We start from the raw sequence: 23,864 nt of genomic DNA, 5'->3' as shown, positions 1-23,864 counted from the left end.
CGTAAACACAGAAATAGCTGCACTGCAGTCTGTATAAACATGGAAATATCTAAACCGCCATCTTTATAAACATGGAAATATCTACACTGCCATCTGTAGAAAGATGGATATATCTACACCGAGATCTGTATAAAAATGGAAATTTCTACACCGCTACCAGTAAAAAAATGCAAATAACTACACTGATACCTGCATAAACATGGAAGTATCTACAACACGATCTTTATAAACATGGAAATATCTTCACCGCTATCTGTATAAACATGGAAATATCTACACCGCTATCTGTATAAACATGGAAATATCTACACCACTATCTGTATAAATATGGAAATACCTTCACCGCTATCTCTGTAAACATGGAAATGTCTACACCGCCATCTGTATAAACATGGAAATATCTAAACCGCTATTTCTATAAACCTGGAAATATTTACAACGCTATCTGTGTAAACATGGAAATATCTACAGAGCTATCTGTGTAAACATGGAAAAATATACACCGCTACGTGAATAAACATGGAAATATCTACACCGCAATCTATGCAAAGATGGAAATATCTACACCGCTATATGTGTAAACATGGGAATATCTACTCCGCAATCTGTGCAAAGATGGAAATATCTACACTGCTATCTGTATAAACATGGAAATATCTACACCACTATCTCTATAAACATGCAAATATCAACAGCGCCATCTCTATAAACCTGGAAATATCTACATAGTCATCTGTATAAACATGGAAATATATACACCACCATCTCCTTAAACATGGAAATATCTACACTGCCATCTATATAAACATGGAAATATCTACACCGCCATCACCATAAACATGGAACTATTACACCGACATCTGTATAAACACGGAAATATCTACACTGCTATCTGTATAAACATGAAAATATCTTCAGCGCCATCTGTATAAACATGGAAATATCTACACTGCCATTAGTGGAAAGATGGAAATATCTAAACCACGATCTGTATAAATATGGAAATATCTCCAACGCTTTCTGAATAAACATGGAAATATGTTTACCGCCATCTGTATAAACCTGGAAATATCTATACCGCCATCGGTATAAACATGGAAATATCTACACCAATATCTGTATAAACATGGAAATATCTACACCGCCATCCATATAAACATGGAAATATCTACACCGCCATCCGTATAAACATGGAAATATCTACACCGCTATCTGTATAAACATAGAAATATCTACACCGCCAACGGTATAAACATGGAAATACCTACACAGTAATCTGTATAAACATGGGAATACCTACACCTCCATCTCTATAAACATGGAAATGTCTACACGGCAATCTGTATACACTTGGAAATATCTACAGAGACATCTGTATAAACATGGAAATATCTACACCGCTATCTCTATAAAAATGGAAATATTTATACCATCGTCTCTATAAACATGAAAATATCTACACAGCCATTTCCATAAACATGGAACTATCTACACCGTGAGCTCTATAAACATGGGAATACCTACACCGCTATATGTATAAACACGGAAATATCTACACCGCTATCTCTATAAACATGGAAAAACTTACACAGCCATCTCTATAAACATGGAAATACCTACACAGCTATCTCTATAAAAATAGAAATATGTACACCACCATCTCTATAAACATGCAAATATCTACACCGCCATCTGCATAAACATGGAAATATCTACACCGCCATCTGAATAAACATGGAAATACCTACACCGCCATTTCTATGAACATGGAAATATCTACAATGCCATATGTAGAAAGATGGAAATATATACACTGCGATCTGTATAAACATGGAAATATATACACCACTATCTGCATAAACACGGAAATATCTACACCCCATCTCTATAAACATGGAAATACCTACACTGCCATCTCTATACACATTGAAATATCTACACCGCTATCTCTATAAACATAGAAATATCTACACCGCCATCTCTATAATCATGGAAATATCTACAGCACCAACTGTATAAACATGGAAATATCTACACTGCCATCTGTGGAAAGATGTTAATATCTACACCACGATCTGTATAAATGTGGAAATATCTACACCAATAACTTTATAAACATGGAAATATCTACACCGATATCTGTATAAATGTGGAAATATCTACACCACGATCTGTATAAACAGGGAGATATCCGCACCGCTATCTGTTTAAACATGGAAATATCTACACCACCATCTGTATAAACCTGGACATATCTACACCGCCATCTGAATAAACATGGAAATATCTACAACAATATCTGTATAAATATGGAAATATCTACACCACTTTCTCTATAAACATGGAAATATCTACACCGCTATCTGTATAAACATGGAAATATCTACAACGGATTTGTACAAACATGGAAATATCTACTCCACCATCTGTATAAACATTGAAATACCTACACCGCCATCTGTATAAACATGGAAATATCTACAACGCTATCTTTATAAATCTGGAAATATCTACACCGCTATCTCTATAAACATGGAAATATCTACACCACTATCTGTATTAACATGGAAATATCTACACAGTCATCTGTATAAACATGGAAATATCTACACTTCCATCTCTATAAACATGGAAATATCTACACGGCTATCTGTATACACATGGAAATATCTACAGAGCCATCTGTATAAACATGGAAATATCTACCCTGCTATCTCTATAAACATGGAAATATCTATACCGCCATCTCTATAAACATGAAAATATCTACACCGCCATCTCCATAAACATGGAACAATCTACACCGCCATCTGTATAAACATGGTAATATCTACACATCTATCTGTATAAACATGGAATTATCTACACTGCCATCTGTAGAAAGATGGAAATATCTACACCGCGATCTGCATAAACATGGAAATTTCTACACTGCTACCTGTATAAACATTGAAATATCTACACGGCTATCTGTATAAACGTGGAAATATCTACACCTCGAACTCTATAAACATGGAAATATCTACACATCCATCTGTATAAACATGGAAATATCTACACCTCTATCTCTACAAACAAGGAAATATCTACATCACTATCTGTATAATCATGGAAATATCTACACCGGATCTGTATAAACATGGAAAAATCTACACCGCCGTCTGTATAAACATGGAAATACCTACACCGCCATCTGTATTAACATGGAAATATCTACACCGCTATCTGTATAAATATGGAAATATCTACACCACTATCTCTATAAACATGGAAATATCTACACCGGAATCAGTAAACATGGAAATATCTACACAGTCATCTTTATAAACATGGAAATATCTACACCTCCATCTCTATAAACATGGAAATATCTACACGGCCATCTGTATAAACATGGAAATATCTACACCGCCATCTCCATAAACATGGAATTATGTACACCACCATCTCTGCAAACATGGAGATATCTACACCGAAATCTGCTTAAACATGGAAATATCTCCACCGCTATCTGTATAAACATGGGAATATCTACATCACGAACTGCATAAACATGGAAATATCTACACCGCTATGTGTATAAACATGGAAATACCTACACTGCCATCTGTGGAAAGATGGAAATATTTGAACCACGATCTGTATAAATATGGAAATATCTACGCCGCTAACTTTATAAACATGGAAATATCCACACCGCTATCTGTATAAACGTGGAAATATCTACACCACGATCTCTATAAACAGGGAGATATCCACATCGAAATCTGTATAAACATGGAAAATCTACAACAATATCTGTATAAATATGCAAATATCTACAACACTATCTCTATAAATATGGAAATATCTACACCACATTCTGTATAAACATGGAAATATCTACACTGCTATCTGTATAAACATGGAAATATTTACACCGCCATCCATATAAACATGGAAATATCTACACGGCCATCTGTATACACATGGAAATACATGCAGAGCCATCTGTATAAACATGGATATATCTACACCGCTATCTCTATAAACATGGAAATATCTATACCGTCATCACTACAAACATGAAAATATCTACACCGCCATCTCCATAAATAAAGAACTATCTACACCGCCATCTGTATAAACATGGAAATATCTACACTGCTATCTCAATAAACACGGAAATACTTACACCGCCATCTCTATAAACATGGAAATATCTACACTGCTATCTCTATAAACATAGAAACATCAACACCGCCATCTCTATAAACATGGGAATATCTACACCGCCATCTTTATAAACATGGAAATATCTACACCGCAATCTGTATAAACTTGGAGATATCTACACCAACATCTCTATAAACATGGAAATATCTACAGCGCTATCTGTATAAACATGGAAATATCTACACCGCTGTCTCTATAAACATGGAAATATCTACACTGCTATCTGTAAAACAGGGAAATATTTACACAGCTATCACTATTAACATGGAAATATCTACGCAGCTATCTGTATAAACATGGAAGTATCTACACCACTATCTGTATAAACATGCAAATACCTACACCCTTATCTGTATAAACATTGAAATAACTATACCGCTATCTCTATAAACATCGAAATATCTACAACGCTATCTGTATAAACAAGGATATATCTGCACTGCTATCTCAACAAACAGGGAAATATCTTCAGCGCTATCTGTATAAACATGCAAATACCTACACTGTTATCTGTATAAACATTGCAATAACTATACCGCTATCTCTATAAACATCGAAATGTCTACACTGATATCTGTATAAACATGTAAATATCTACAATGCCATCTCTAAAAACATGGAAAAATCTACATCGCTATCTTTATTAACATGGAAATAACTACAGCGCTATCTCTATAAACATGGAAATATCTACACCGCTATATATATAAACATGGAAAGTTCTACACGGTTATGTGTACAAACATGGGAATATCAACACCGCTATTTGTGTAAACATGAAAATATCTACACCGCTATCTCTATAAACATGGAAATATCTACACCACTATGTGTAAAAACATGGAAATATCTACAATGCTATCTGTAAAACAGGGACATATCTACACCGCTATGTCTATAAAAATGGAAATTTCTACACTGCTATCTGTATAAATGTGGAAACATCTACAACGCTATCTGTATAAACATGGAAATATCTACAATGCTATCACTGTAAACATGGAAATATCTGCATTGCTATGTTTATAAACATGGAAATATCTACACCGCTATCTCTACAAACATGAAATACCTTCACCACTATCTGTAGAAACATGGAAATATCTAAACCGCTATCTGTATAAAGAAGTAAATATCCACACCGCTATTTCTATAAGCATGTAAATATCTACACGGCTATCTGTATAACATGGAATGTCTACACCGCTATCACTATAAACTTCGAAATATCTACACCACAGTGTGTATTAATATGGAAATGTCTACACCGCATTCTCTATAAACATGGAAATATCTTCACCGCTGTCTCTATAAACATGGAAATATCTACACTGCTATCTGAATAAACATGGAAATATCTTCACCGTTGTCTCTATACACAAGGAAATATTTGCACCGCTATCTGTATAAAGATGGAAACATCTACACCACTATCTCTATAAACATGGAAATATCTACTCCGATATCTGTATAAACATGGGAATATCTACACCTCTATCTGTATAAACATGGAAATATCAACACCGCTATCTCTGTAAACATGGAAATGTCTACACAACAATCTGTATAAACATGGAAATATCTACACTGCTCTTTGTATAAATATGGAAATATCTACATCGCTATCTGTATAAACATGGAAATATCTACACTGCTATGGGTTTAAACAAGGAAATATCTGTACCGCTATCTCTATAAACATGGAAATATCTACACCGCTTTCACTATAAACATGGAAATATCTACACCGCTATCTCTATAAACATGGAAATATCTATACCGCCATCTGTAGAAGCCTGGAAATATCTACAACACTATCTCTATAAACATGGAAATATTTACACCGCCATTTGTATAAACATGGAAATATCTACACTGCTATCCCTGTAAACATGCAAATATCTACACCGCCATCTCTATAAACATTGAAATATCTACACCGCTATCCGTATAAACATGGAAATATCTTCACCGCTATCAATATAAACATGGAAATATCTACACATCTATCTGTATAAACATGGAAATATCTTCACCGCTATATGTATAAACACGGAAATATCTTCACTGCTATCTGTATAAACACGGAAATATCTATATCGCTATCTGTATAAAGTTGGAAACACCTACACCGCTATCTCTATAATCATGGAAATATCTACACCGATAGCTGTAGAAACATTGGAATATCTACACCGATAGCTGTATACACACGGAAATCTCCACACCGCTATCCGTATTAACATGGAAATATCCACACCGCTGCTTCTATAAACATGGTAATATCTTCAAAGCAATCTGCATAAACATGGAAATAACTACATCGCTGTCTCTATAAACATGGAAATATCTACACCGCTATCTCTGTAAACGTGGAAATATCTACACCACTGTCTCTATAATCATGGAAGTAACTACACCTCTATCTCTATGAACATGGAAATACATAGACAGCTGTATGTATAAAGTTGGAAATATCTACAGCACTTTCAGTATAAACGTGGAAATATCTACAATGCTATCTGTATAAACATGGACATATCTACACTGCTATCTCTATAAACGTGGAAATATCTACACCGGTATCTGTAAAAATGTGGAAGTATCTGCACCGCTATCTGTATAAACGTGGAAATAACTACACCGCTATCTCTGTAAACGTGGAAGTATCTACACCACTTTCTGTATAAACGTGGAAATACCTAAACCACTATCTCTATAAACGTGGAAATATCTACAACGCTGTCTCTATGAACATGGAAATATCTACACTGCTATCTCTATAAACATGGATATATATACACCGCTATCTGTTTGAACATGGGAATATTTACAACGCTACCTCCATAAACATGGAAATATCTACATGGCTATCTCTATAAACGTGGAAATATCTACACCGCTGTCTCTATAAACATGGAAATATCGAAACCGCTATCTGTATAAACGTGGAAATATCTACACAGCTATGTCAACAAACGTTGAAATATCTACACCGCTATCTCTATATCCGTGGAAATATCTACACCGCTATGTCTATAAATGTGGAAATATCTACACCGCTAAGTGTATAGTTGTGGAAACATCTACACCGCTATCTCTATAAACGTGTATATATCTACACCACTATCGGTATAAACGTGGAAATATCTAAACCGCTACCTGCATATACATGGAAATATCTACACCGCTATCTCTATAAACATTTTAATATCTACACCTCTATCTCTATAAACATGGAAATATTTACAACGCTATCTGTATGAACCTGGGAATATCTACACCGCTACCTCTATAAACATGAAAATATCTACACTGCTGTCTGTATAAACAAGGAAATACCTACACCGCCATCTATATACACATGGAAATATCTACACCGCTATCTGTATAAACATGCAAATACCTACACCGTTATCTGTATAAACATTGAAATAACTATACCACTATCTCTGTAAACATCGAAATATCTACACAGCTATCTGTATGAACAAGGAAATATCTGCACTGCTATCTCTATAAACATGGAAATATCCACATTGCTATCTCTATAAACATAGAAATGTCTACATGGCTATCTGTATAAACATGGAAATATCTACACCGCTATCTGTATAAACATGGAAATATCTACAATGCCATTTCTATAAACATGGAAATATCTACACCACTATCTGTATTAACATGGAAATCTCTACAGCGCTATCTCTATAAAAATGGAAATATCTACACCGCTATATATATAAACATGGAAATATCTACACGGTTATGTGTACAAATGTGGAAATATCTACACCGTCATCTGTATAAAGATGAAAATGTCTTCACCGCTACATTTATAAAAATGGAAATAACTACACCACTATCTGTATAAATATGGAAATATCTACACTGCTATCTGTAAAACAGAGAAAAACCTACACCGCTATCTCTATAAACATGGAAATGTCTACACCGCTGTCTGTTTAAACATGTAAATATCTACACTGCTATCTCTATAAACATGGAAATAGCTACACCGCTGTCTTTATAAACATGGGAATATCTACACCGCTATCTGTATAAACATGGAAATATCTACACCACTATCTATATAAACGTGGAAATTTCTACACCACTATCTGTATAAACATGGAAATATCTACACCGCTATCTCTATAAACTTGTAAATTTCAACACGGCTTTCGGTATAAAGATGGAAACATGTACACCCCTATCTGTATAAACAAGGAAATATCTGCACCGCTATCTCTGCAAAAATGGAAATATCTACACTATCTGTATAAACATGGAAATGTCTACACCACTATCTCTATAAACTTGGAAATATCTACACCGCTATCTGTATACACATGGAAATATCTACACAGCCATGTCTGTAAACATGGAAATATCTACACCGCTATCTCTATGAACATGGAAATAACTACACCGCTGTCTCTATAAACAAGGAAATACCTAAACCGTTATGTCTGTAAATGTGGAAATATCCACACCAATATCTGTATAAACAAGGAAATATATACACCGCCATCTCTATAAAGAAGGACATATCTACACCGTTATCCGTATAAACATGGAAGTGTCTACACCACCATCTCTGTAAACATGGAAATATCTACACCGCTACCAGTATAAACATGGAAATATCTACACCGATATCTCTATAAACATGGAAATATCTACACTGCGATCTTCATAAACATGGAAATATCTTCATCGCTATCTGTAAAAACATGGAAATATCTACGGCCCCTTCTGTATAAACATGGAAATATCTACACCGCTGTCCATATAAACATGGAAATATGTACACCGCTATCAGTATAAACAAGGTAATATTTACAACGGCATCTGTATAAACATAGAAATATCTACACTGCCATCTCTATAAACATGGAAATATCTTCACCGCTATCTGTATTTACATTGAAATATCTTCTCCGCTATCAGTAGAAACATGGAAATATCTACAATGCTATCTGCTTAAACATGGAAATATCTACAACACTATCTGCATAAACATGGAAATATCTACACTGTTATCTGTATAAACATGGAAATAACTACAGCGCTATCTCTATAAACGTGGAAATATCTACACCTCTATCTTTATACACATGGAAATATCTGCACTGCTATCTGTAAAACTTGGTAATATCTACACCGCTATCTCTATAAACATGGAAATATCTACTCTGCTATCTGACTAAACATTGAAATATCTACAATGGTATCTCTATAAACATGGAAAGACTCTACACAGCTATCTGTATAAACATGGAAATATCTAAAACCCTATCTCTATAAACATGGAAATATCTACACCGCTATCTCTATATACATGGAAATATCGACACGGCTATGTGTTTAAACATGGGAATATCTACACCGCTATCTGCATAAACAGGGAAATATCTACACCGCTATCTGTATAAACATGGAAATATGTACACCACTTTCTGTTTAAACTAGGAAATATCTACACTGCTATCTGTGAAAGAGGGAAATATCTACACAGGTATTTCTATGAACATGGAAATGTCTACACTGCTATCTGTACAAATATAGAAGTATCTACACAACTATTTGTATAAACATGAAGTATCCACGCCACTATCTGTATAAACATGGAAATATCTACACCACTATCTGTATAAACATGGAAATATCTACAACGCTATCTCTGTAAAGATGGAAATATCAACACCGATATCTGTATAAAGATGGAAACATCTACACCGCTATCTCTATGAACATGGAAATATCTACACCGCTATCTGTAAAACATGGGAATATCTTCAAGGATACCTGTATAAACATGGAAATATCTACACCGCTATCTCTATTAACATGGAAATATCTACACTGCTATCTGTATAAACAAGGAAGTATCTACACAGCCATGCCTATATACATGTAAATATCTACAGCGCTAACTCTGTAAAAATGGAAATATCTACACTGCTATCTGTGTAAACAAGGAAATATCTACACCGCTATTTCTATAAACATGGAAATATCTACAGCGTTATCTCTATATACATGGAAATATCTGCATCGCTATCTCTATAAACATGGAAATATCTACACCACCATCTGCAGGAACATGAAAATATCTACACCGCTATCTCTATAAACATGGAAATATCTACACCGCCATCTCTATAAACATGGAATTATCTACACTGCTATCCGTATAAACAGGGAAATATCTACACCTCTATGTGTATAAACATTGAAATATCTACACTGCAATCTGTATAAACATGGAAATATCTACACCGCTATCTCTATAAACATGGAAATATCTACACCACTATGTGTACAAACTTGGAAATATCTACACTGCTATCTCTATAAACATGGAAATATCTACACCGCTATCTCTATAAACATGGAAATATCTACACCACTATGTGTATAAACTTAGAAATATCTACACCGCTATCTCAATAAACATGGGAATATCTACACCGCTATCTGTATAAACCTGGAAATATCTAAATCGCCATCTGCATAAACACGAAAATATCTACACCTCTACCTTCATAAACATGGAAATATCTACACCGCTATCTTTATAAACATGGAAATATCTACACCGCCATCTGTTTAAACATGGAAATGTCTACACTGCCATCTCTATGAACATTAAAATATCTACACCGCCATCTCTATAAACATGGAAATATATACACCGCCATCTCTATAAACATGGAAATATCTGCACCGCCATCTACATAAACATGGAAATATCTACACCGCCATCTGTATAAACATGGAAATATCTACACCGCCATCTGTATAAACATGGAAATAACTACTCTGCCATCTGTATAAACATTGAAATCTCTACACCGCTATCTCTTCAAACATGGAAATATCTACACCGCCATCTCTACAAACATGGAAATATTTACACCGCCATCTCTGTATACATGGGAATAAATACACCGCCATCTCTATAAACATGGAAATATCTACAAAGCCATCTCTGTAGAGATTGAAATAACTACACCGCTCCCTCTCTAAAGATGGAAATATCTACACCGCTATCTGTATAAACATGGAAATATCTACACCACAATTTGTATAAACAAGGAAATATCTACACCGCTATCTCTATAAACATGGAAATATCTACACCGCCATCTCTATAAACATGGAAATATCTACACTGCTAATTCTATAAACATGGAAATATCTACAGCGCCATCTCTATAAACATGGAAATATCTACACCGCTATCTGTATAAACATGGAAATATCTACATGGCTATCTCTATAAACACGGAAATATCTACACCGCCGTCTGTATAAATTTGGAAATACCTGCACTGCTATCTCTAAAAACATAGAAATGTCTACACCGCTATCTGTATAAACGTGGAAATATCTACACCGCTATATTTATAAATATGGAAATATCTACACCATTATCTGTATAAACATGGAAACACCTTCACAGCCGTCTGTATAAACATGGAAACAGCCACACCGCTATGTGTATAATCCTGGAAATATCTACAACGCCATCTGAATAAACATGGAATTATCTACACCGCTATCTGTATAAATATGGAAATATCTACACCGCTATCTCTATAAACAAGGAAATAACTACACCACTATCTGTATAAACATGGAAATAACTCCACCACTATCTCTATACACATGGAAATATCTACACCGCTATCTCCATAAACTTGGAAATATCTAAACCGCCATCTGTATACACATGGAAATATCTCCACCACTATCTGTATAAACATGGAAATATCTCCACCGCTATCTTCATAAACATGGAAATATCTACACCGCTATCTGCATATACTTGGAAATATCAACACCGCCATCTTTATAAACATGGAAATATCTCCACCACTATCTGTATTAACATGACAATATCTCAACTGCTATCTCTATAAACATGAAAATATCTACAATGCTATCTGTATAAATATGGAAATATCTACACCGCCATCTGTATAAACATGGAAATATCTTCACCGCCATCTGAATAAACATGGAATTATCTACACCACTATCTGTATAAAAAGGGAAATATCTATACCGCTATCTGTATAAACATGGAAATAACTACAACACTATCTGCATAAACATGGAAAAAACTACACCGCTATCTCTATAAACATGGAAATATCTACACCGCTATCTGCATAAACTTGGAAATATCAACACCGCCATATGTATAAACATGAAAATATCTCGACAACTATCTGTATAAACATGGAAATATCTCCACCGCTATCTCTATAAACATGGAAATATCTACACCGCTATCTGCATAAACATGGAAATATCTACACCGCCATCTGTAAAAACATGGAAATATCTACACCGCCATCTGAATAAACAAGGACATATCTCCACGGATATCTATATAAACATGGACATATCTCCACCGCTATCTGTATCAACATGGAAATATCTACATCGCTATCTGTATTAACATGGAAATATCTACACTGCCATCTGTATAAACATGGAAATAGCCACACCGCTATCTGTATAAACATGGAAATATCTACACCGCCATCTGAATAAGCATGCAAATATCTTCACGGATATCTGTATAAATATGGAAATAAATACACCGCTATCTCTATAAACATGGAAATTACTACACCGCTATCTGTATAAACATGGAAATAATGACACCGCTATCTCTATAAACATGGAAATATCTACACCGCCATCTGCATAAATTTGGAAATACCTACACTGCTATCTCTATAAACATAGAAATGTCTACACCGCTATCTGTTTAAACATGGAAATATCTACATGGCTATCTCTATAAACATGGAAATAACTACACCGTCATCTCTATAAACATGGAAATACCTACACAGTCATCTGTATAAACATGGAACTACCTACACCACTATCTGTATTAACATGGAAATATCTACACTGCCATCTGCATAAACATGGAAATATCTACACAGCCATCTCTATAAACATGGAAATATCTACACCGATATCTGTATAAACATGGAAATATCTACATACTTATCTGTGTAAACATGGAAATATCTCCACCGCTATCTTTATAAACATGGAAATATCTCCACAGCTATCTTTATAAACATGGAAATATCTACACCGCTATCTCTATAAACATGGAAATAACTACACCACTATCTGTATAAACATGGAAATAATGACACCGCTATCTCTATAAACATGGAAATATCTACACCGCTATCTGCATAAACTTGCAAATATCTAAACCGCCATCTGTATAAACATGGAAATATCTCCCCCAATATCTGTATAAACATGGAAATATCTACACCGCTATCTGCATAAACTTGGAAATATCTACACCGCCATCTGTATAAACATGGAAATATCTTCACCAATATCTGTATAAACATGGAAATAATTCCACCGCTATCTGTATAAACATGAAAATATCTACACCGCTATCTGTATAAACATGGAAATATCTACACGGCCATCTGTAGAAACATGGTAATATCTACACAGCCATCTGAATAAACAAGGACATGTCTCCACCGCTATCTGTATAAACATGTAAATATCTCCACCGCTATCTGTATAAACATGGAAATATCTCCACCGCTATCTTTATAAACATGGAAATATCTACACGACTATCTGTATAAACATGGAAATATCTACACTGCCGTCTGTATAAACATGGAAACAGCCACACCGCTATCTGTATAAACCTGGAAATATCTACACCGCCATCTGAATAAACATGGAATTATCTACACCGCTATCTGAATAAATAAGGAAGTATCTACACCGCTATCTCTATAAACATGGAAATAACTACACCGCTATCTGTATAAACATGGAAATAACTACACCGCTATCTCTATACACATGGGAATATCTACAACGCTATCTGCATAAAGTTGGAAATATCTAAACCGCCGTCTGCATAAACATGGAAATACCTCCACCACTATCTCTATAAACATGGAAATATCTCCACCGCTATCTGTATAAACATGGAAATATCTGCACGGCTATCTGTATAAAGATGGAAATATCTACATCGCTATCTATATTAACATGGAAACATCTACATTGCCATCTGTATAAACATGGAAATAGCCACACCGCTATCTGAATAAACATGGAAATATCTACACGGCTATCTGTACAAATATGGAAATAACTACACCGCTATCTCTATAAACATGTAAATTTCTACACCGCTATCTGTATAAACATGGAAATATCTACATGGCTATCTCTATAAACATGGAAATATCTACACCGCCATCTGTATAAATATGGAAATACCTACACTGCTATCTATATAAACATAGAAATGTCTACACCGCTATCTGTTTAAACATGGAAATATCTACACCGCTATCTCTATAAACATGGAAATACCTACACTGCTATCTCTATAAACATGGAAATATCTACACCGCTATCTGTATAAACATGGAAATATCTACACCGCTATCTGTATAAACTTGGAAATATCTACACCGCTATCTGTATAAACACAGAAACATCTACACCGCTATCTGTATAAACACGGATATATCTACAACGCTATCAGTATTAACATGGAAATATCTGCACGGCTATCTGTATTAACATGGAAATATCTACATCGCTATCTGTATTAACATGGAAATACCTACGTTGCCATCTGTATAAACATGGAAATAGCCACACCGCTATCTGTATAAGCATGGAAATATCTACACCGCCATCTGAATAAACATGGAAATATCTACACGGCTATCTGCATAAATATGGAAATAACTACAGCGCTATCTCTATAAACATAGAAATGTCTACACCGCTATCTGTTTAAACATGGAAATACCTACATGTCTATCTCTATAAACATGTAAATAACTCCACCGCCATCTATATAAACATGGAAATACCTACACAGTCATATGTATAAACATGGAAACACCTACAACACTATCTGTATTAACATGGAAATATCCACATTGCCATCTGCATAAACATGGAAATATCTACCCAGCCATCTCTATAAACATGGAAATATCAACACCGCTATCTGTATAAACATGGAAATATCTACATCCTTATCTGTGTAAACATGGAAATATCTCGACTGCTATCTCTATAAACATGGAAATATCTCCACCGCTATCTCTATAAACATGGAAATATCCACACTGCTATCTTTATAAACATGGAAATACATCCACCGCTATCTCTATAAACATGGAAATATCTACACCGCTTTCTCTATAAACATGGATATATCTACACCGCTATCTGTATAAACGTGGAAATACCTACACCGCTATCTCTGTAAACATGGAAATATCTACACCGTTATCTGCATAAACTTGGAAATATCTAAACCGTCATCCGTATAAACATGGAAATATCTCCACGACTATCTGTATAAACATGGAAATATCTCCACCGCTATCTGTATAAACATGGAAATATCTACACCGCTATCTTTATTAACATGGAAATATCTACACCGCTATCAGTATAAATATGGAAATATCTACACCGCTATCTCTATAAACATGGAAATAACTACACCGCTATCTTTATAAATATGGAAATATCTACACCGATCTCTCCATAAACATGGAAATAACTACACCGCTATCTGCATAAACTTGGAAATATCTACACCGTCATCTGTATAAACATGGAAATATCTCCACCACTATCTGTATAAATATCGAAATAGCCACACCTCTATCTGTATGAACGTGGAAATATCTTCACCGCCATCTGTATATACATGGAAATATCTATACAGTCATCTGTAGAAACATGGAAAATCAACACAACCATCTGTATAAACATGGAAATATCTACACTGTCATCTGTATACACATGGAAATATCAACACAGCCATCTGTATCAACATGGAAATATATACACCGCTATCTCTATAAACATGGAAATACCTACACCGCTATCTGTATAAACATGGAAGTATCTTCACCGCTATCTGTATAAACATGGAAATATCTACACCGCTATCTGTATAAACTTGGAAATAACTACACTGCCATCTCTATAAACATAGAAATACCTACACAGTCATCTGCATTAACACGGAAATATCTCCACCACTATCTGTATAAACATGGAAATATCTACACCGCGATCTGTATAAACATGGAAATATCTACACAGCCATCTCTATAAACACGGAATTATCTACATCGCTATCTGTATAAACATGGAAATAGCCACACCGCTATCTGTATAAACATGGAAATAACTACACCGCCATCTGTAAAAACATGGAAATATCTACATATTCATGTGTATAAACATGGAAATATCTACACCTCCATCTGTATAGACATGGAAATACCTACACCACTATCTGTATTAACATGTAAATATCTACACTGCCATCTGCATAAACATGGAAATATCTACACAGCCATCTCTATAAACATGGAAATATCTACACCGCTATCTGTATAAACATGGAAATATCTACATCCTTATCTGTGTAAACATGGAAATATCTCGACTGCTATCTCTATAAACATGGAAATATCTCCACCGCTATCTCTATAAACATGGAAATATCCACACTACTATCTTGATAAACATGGAAATACATCCACCGCTATCTCTATAAACATGGAAATATCTACACCGCTTTCTCTATAAACATGGAAATATCTACACCGCTATCTGTATAAATGTGGAAATACCTACACCGCTATCTCTATAAACATGGAAATATCTACAGCGCTATCTGCATAAACTTGGAAATATCTAAACCGTCATCCGTATAAACATGGAAATATCTCCACGACTATCTGTATAAACATGGAAATATCTCCACCTCTATCTGTATAAACATGGACATATCTACACCGCTATCTGCATAAACATGGAAATATCTCCACCGCTATCTTTATAAACATGGAAATATCTACTCGACTATCTGTATAAACATGGAAATATCTACACTGCCGTCTGTATAAACATGGAAACAGCCACACCGCTGTGTGTATAAACCTGGAAATACCTACACCGCCATCTGAATAAACATGGAATTATCTACACCGCTATCTGAATAAATAAGGAAATATCTACACCGCTATCTCTATAAACATGGAAATAACTACACCGCTATATGTATAAACATGGAAATAACTACACCGCTATCTCTATACACATGGGAATATCTACAACGCTATCTGCATAAAGTTGGAAATATCTAAACCGCCATCTGCATAAACATGGTAATACCTCCACCACTATCTCTATAAACATGGAAATATCTACACCGCTATCTGTATAAACATGGAAATATCTGCACGGCTATCTGTATAAACATGGAAATATCTACATCTCTATCTGTATTAACATGGAAACATCTACATTGCCATCTGTATAAACATGGAAATAGCCACACCGCTATCTGAATAAACATGGAAATATCTACACGGCTATCTGTACAAATATGGAAATAACTACACCGCTATCTCTATAAACATGGAAATTTCTACACCGCTATCTGTATAAACATGGAAATATCTACATGGCTATCTCTATAAACATGGAAATATCTACACCGCCATCTGTATAAATATGGAAATACCTACACTGCTATCTATATAAACATAGAAATGTCTACACCGCTATCTGTTTAAACATGGAAATATCTACACCGCTATCTCTATAAACATGGAAATACCTACACTGCTATCTCTATAAACATGGAAATATCTACACCGCTATCTGTATAAACATGGAAATATCTACACCGCTATCTGTATAAAATTGGAAATATCTACACCGCTATCTGTATAAACACAGAAACATCTACACCGCTATCTGTATAAACACGGAAATATCTACAACGCTATCAGTATTAACATGGAAATATCTGCACGGCTATCTGTATTAACATGGAAATATCTACATCGCTATCTGTATTAACATGGAAATACCTACGTTGCCATCTGTATAAACATGGAAATAGCCACACCGCTATCTGTATAAGCATGGAAACACCTACACAGCCATCTGAATAAACATGGAAATATCTACACGGCTATCTGCATAAATATGGAAATAACTACAGCGCTATCTCTATAAACATAGAAATGTCTACACCGCTATCTGTTTAAACATGGAAATACCTACATTTCTATCTCTATAAACATGTAAATAACTCCACCGCCATCCATGTAAACATGGAAATACCTACACAGTCATCTGTATAAACATGGAAACACCTACAACACTATCTGTATTAACATGGAAATATCTACATTGCCATCTGCATAAACATGGAAATATCTACCCAGCCATCTCTATAAACATGGAAATATCAACACCGCTATCTGTATAAACATGGAAATATCTACATCCTTATCTGTGTAAACTTGGAAATATCTCGACCGCTATCTCTATAAACATAGAAATATCTCCATCGCTATCTCTATAAACATGGAAATATCTACACTGCTATCTTTATAATCATGGAAATATCTCCACCGCTATCTCTATAAACATGGAAATATCTACACCGCTATCTTTATACACATGGGAACATCTACACCGCTATCTTTATAAACATGGAAATATCTACACCACTATCTGTATAAACATGGAAATATCTACACTGCCGTCTGTATAAACATATAATTATCTACACCACTATCTGTATAAATATGGAAATATCTACACCGCTATCTCTATAAACATGGCAATAACTACACCATTATCTGCATAAACATGGAAATAACTACACCACTATCTCTATAAACATGGAAATATCTACACCTCTATGGGCATAAACTTGGAAATATCAACACCACCATCTGTATAAACATGGAAATATCTCGACCACTATCTATATAAACATGGAAATATGTCCACCGCTATCTGTATAAACATGGAAATACCTACACCGCTATCTGCATAAACAAGGAAATATCTACACCGCCATCTGTATAAACATGGAAATATCTACACCGCCATCTGAATAAACAAGGACATATCTCCACTGATATTTGTATAAACATGGAAATATCTCCACCGCTATCTGTATAAACATGGAAATATCTACAACGATATATGTATAAACATGGAAATATCTGCACTGCTGTCTGTATAAACATGGAAATATCTACACAGCCATCTGTGTAAACATGGAAATAGCCACACCGTTATCTGTATAAACTTGGAAATATCTACACCGGCATCTGAATAAACATGGAAATATCTACACGGCTATCTGTATAAATATGGAAATACGTACACCGCTATCTCTATAAACATGGAAATGTCTACACCGCTTTCTGTTTAAACATGGAAATACCTACATGTCTATCTCTATAAACATGGAAATAACTACACCGCCATCTATATAAACATGGAAATACCTACACAGTCATCTGTATAAACATGGAAACACCTTCACCACTATCTGTATTAACATGGAAATATCTACACTGCCATCTGCATAAACATGGAAATATATACCCAGCCATCTCTATAAACATGGAAATATCTACACCGCTATCTGTATAAACATGGAAGTATCTACATCCTTATCTGTGTAAACATGGAAATATCTCGACCGCTATCTCTATAAACATGGAAATATCTCCACCGCTGTCTCTATAAACATGGAAATATCTACACCACTATCTGTATAAACATGGAAATATCTACACAACTATCTGTATAAACTTGGAAATATCTACATTGCCGTCTGTATAAACATGGAAACAGCCACACCGCTATGTGTATAAACCTGGAAATATCTACACCGCCATTTGAATAAACATGGAATTATCTACACCACTATCTGTAAATATGGAAATATCTACACCGCTATCTCTATAAACATGGAAATAACTACACCACTATCTGCATAAACATGGAAATAACTACACCGCTATCTCTATAAACATGGAAATATGTACACCGCTATCTGCATAAACTTGGAAATATCAACACCGCCGTCTGTATAAACATGGAAATATCTCGACCACTATCTGTATAAAAATGGAAATATCTACACCGCTATCTGCATAAACATGTAAATATCTACACCGCCATCTGTATAAACATGAAAATATCTACACCACCATCTGAATAAACAAGGACATATCTCCACCGATATCTGCATAAAGAAGGAAATATCTCCACCGCTATCTATATAAACATAGAAATAACTACACCGCCATCTCTATAAACATGGAAATACCTACACAGTCATCTGTATAAACATGGAAATACCTACACCACTATCTGTATTAACATGGAAATATCTACACTGCCATCTGCATAAACATGGAAATATCTGCACAGCCATCTCTATAAACATGGAAATATCTACAACGCTATCTGTATAAACATGGAAATATCTACATCCTTATCTGTGTAAACATGGAAATATCTCGACTGCTATCTCTATAAACATGGAAATATCTCCACCGCTATCTCTATAAATATGGAAATATCCACACTGCTATCTTTATAAACATGGAAATATATCCACCGCTATCTCTATAAACATGGAAATATCTACACCGCTTTCTCTATAAACACGGAAATATCTACACCGCTATCTGTATAAACGTGGAAACACATACACCGCTATTTCTATAAACATGGAAATATCTACACCGCTATCTGCATAAACTTGGAAATATCTAAAACGTCATCCGTATAAACATGGAAATATCTCCACGACTATCTGTATAAACATGGAAATATCTCCACCTCTATCTGTATAAACATGGACATATCTACACCGCTATCTGCATAAACTTGGAAATATCTACACCGCCATCTGTATAAACATGGAAATGTCTCCACCACTGTGTGTATAAACATGGAAATACCTCCACCGCTATCTGTATAAACATGAAAATATCTACACCGCTATCTGTACAAACATGGAAATATCTCCACCGCTATCTGTATAAACATGGAAATATCTACACCGCTATCTTTATTAACATGGAAATATCTACACCGCTATCAGTATAAATATGGAAATATCTACACCGCTATCTCTATAAACATGGAAATAACTACACCGCTATCTTTATAAACATGGAAATATCTACACCGCTCTCTCCATAAACATGGAAATAACTACACAGCTATCTGCATAAACTTGGAAATATCTACACCGTCATCTGTATAAACATGGAAATATCTCCACCACTATCTGTATAAATATCGAAATAGCCACACCTCTATCTGTATGAACGTGGAAATATCTTCACCGCCATCTGTATATACATTGAAATATCTACACAGTCATCTGTAGAAACATGGAAATATCAACACAACCATCTGTATAAACATGGAAATATCTACACTGTCATCTGTATACACATGGAAATATCAACACAGCCATCTGTATCAACATGGAAATATATACACCGCTATCTCTATAAACATGGAAATACCTACACCGCTATCTGTATAAACATGGAAATATCTTCACCGCTATCTGTATAAACATGGAAATATCTACACCGATATCTGTATAAACTTGGAAATAACTACACCGCCATCTCTATAAACATCGAAATACCTACACAGTCATCTGCATTAACACGGAAATATCTCCACCACTATCTGTATAAACATGGAAATAGCCACACCGCTATCTGTATAAACATGGAAATATCTACACCGCAATCTGTAAAAACATGGAAATACCTTCATAGTCATGTGTATAAACATGGAAATATCTACAACTTCATCTGTATAAACATGGAAATATCTACACTGCCATCTGTATACACATGGAAATATCTACACAGCCATCTGTATAAACATGGAAATATCTACACCGCTATCTCTATAAACATGGAAATACCTACACTGCTATCTCTATAAACATGGAAATATCTACACAGCTATCTGTATAAACATGGAAATAACTACACCGCTATCTGTATAAACATGGAAATATCTACACCGCTATCTGTATAAACACAGAAACATCTACACCGCTATCTGTATAAACATGGAAATATCTACAATGCTATGTGTATAAACATGGAAATATCTGCACGGATATCTGTGTAAACATGGAAATATCTACATCGCTATCTGTATTAACATGGAAATATCTACATTGCCATCTGTATAAACATGGAAATAGCCACACCGCTATCTGTGTAAACATGGAAATATCTACACCGCCATCTGAATAAACATGGAAATATCTACACGGCTATCTGCATAAACATGGAAATATCTACCCAGCCATCTCTATAAACATGGAAATATCTACACCGCTATCTGTATAAACATGGAAATATCTACATCCTTATCTGTGTAAACATGGAAATATCTCGACCGCTATCTCTATAAAGTTAGAAATATCTCCACCGCTATCTCTATAAACATGGAAATATATACACTGCTATCTTTACATACATGGAAATATCTCCACCGCTATCTCTATAAACATGGAAATATCTATACCGTTATCTTTATAAACATGGAAATATCTACGCCGCTATCTTTATAAACATGGAAATATCTACACCACTATCTGTATAAACATGGAAATATCTACACTGCCGTCTGTATAAACATGGAGTTATCTACACCACTATCTGTATAAATATGGAAATATCTACACCGCTATCTCTATAAACATGGAAATAACTACACCGCTATCTGCATAAACATGGAAATAACTACACCGCTATCTCTATAAACATGGAAATATCTACACCGCTATGTGCATAAACTTGGAAATATCAACACCACAATCTGTATAAACATGGAAATATCTCGACCACTATCTGTATAAACATGGAAATATCTCCACCGCTATCTGTATAAACATGGAAATATCTACACCGCTATCTGCATAAACATGGAAATATCTACACCACCATCTGTATAAACATGGAAATATCTACACCGCTATCTGAATAAACAAGGCCATATCTCCACTGATATTTGTATAAACATGGAAATATTTCCACCGCTATCTGTATAAACATGGAAATATCTACCCCGCTATCTGTATAAACATGGAAATATCTACAACGATATATGTATAAACATGGAAATATCTGCACTGCTGTCTGTATAAACATGGAAATATCTACATCGCTATTTGTATTAACATGGAAATATCTACACAGCCATCTGTATTAACATGGAAATAGCCACACCGTTATCTGTATAAACTTGGAAATATCTACACCGGCATCTGAATAAACATGGTAATATCTACATGGCTGTCTGTATAAATATGGAAATACCTACACCGCTATCTCTATAAACATGGAAATGTCTACACCGCTATCTGTATAAACATGGAAATATCTACATGGCTATCTCTATAAACATGGAAATATCTACAACGCCATCTGTATAAATATGGAAATACCTACACTGCTATCTCTATAAACACAGAAATGTCTACACCGCTATCTGTTTAAACATGGAAATATCTACAAGTCTATCTCTATAAACATGGAAATAACTACACCGCCATCTATATAAACATGGAAATAACTACACAGTCATCTGTATAAACATGGAAGGACCTACACCACTACCTGTATTATCATGGAAGTATCTACACTGCCATCTGTATAAACATGGAAATATCTACCCAGCCATCTCTATAAACATGAATA

This window comes from Pan paniscus, chromosome X, assembly GCF_029289425.2.
Source record: "Pan paniscus chromosome X, NHGRI_mPanPan1-v2.0_pri, whole genome shotgun sequence".
Lineage (NCBI taxonomy): Eukaryota > Metazoa > Chordata > Mammalia > Primates > Hominidae > Pan > Pan paniscus.
The sequence above is the reverse complement of the archived record's forward strand: the minus strand, read 5'-3'. Positions refer to the sequence as shown.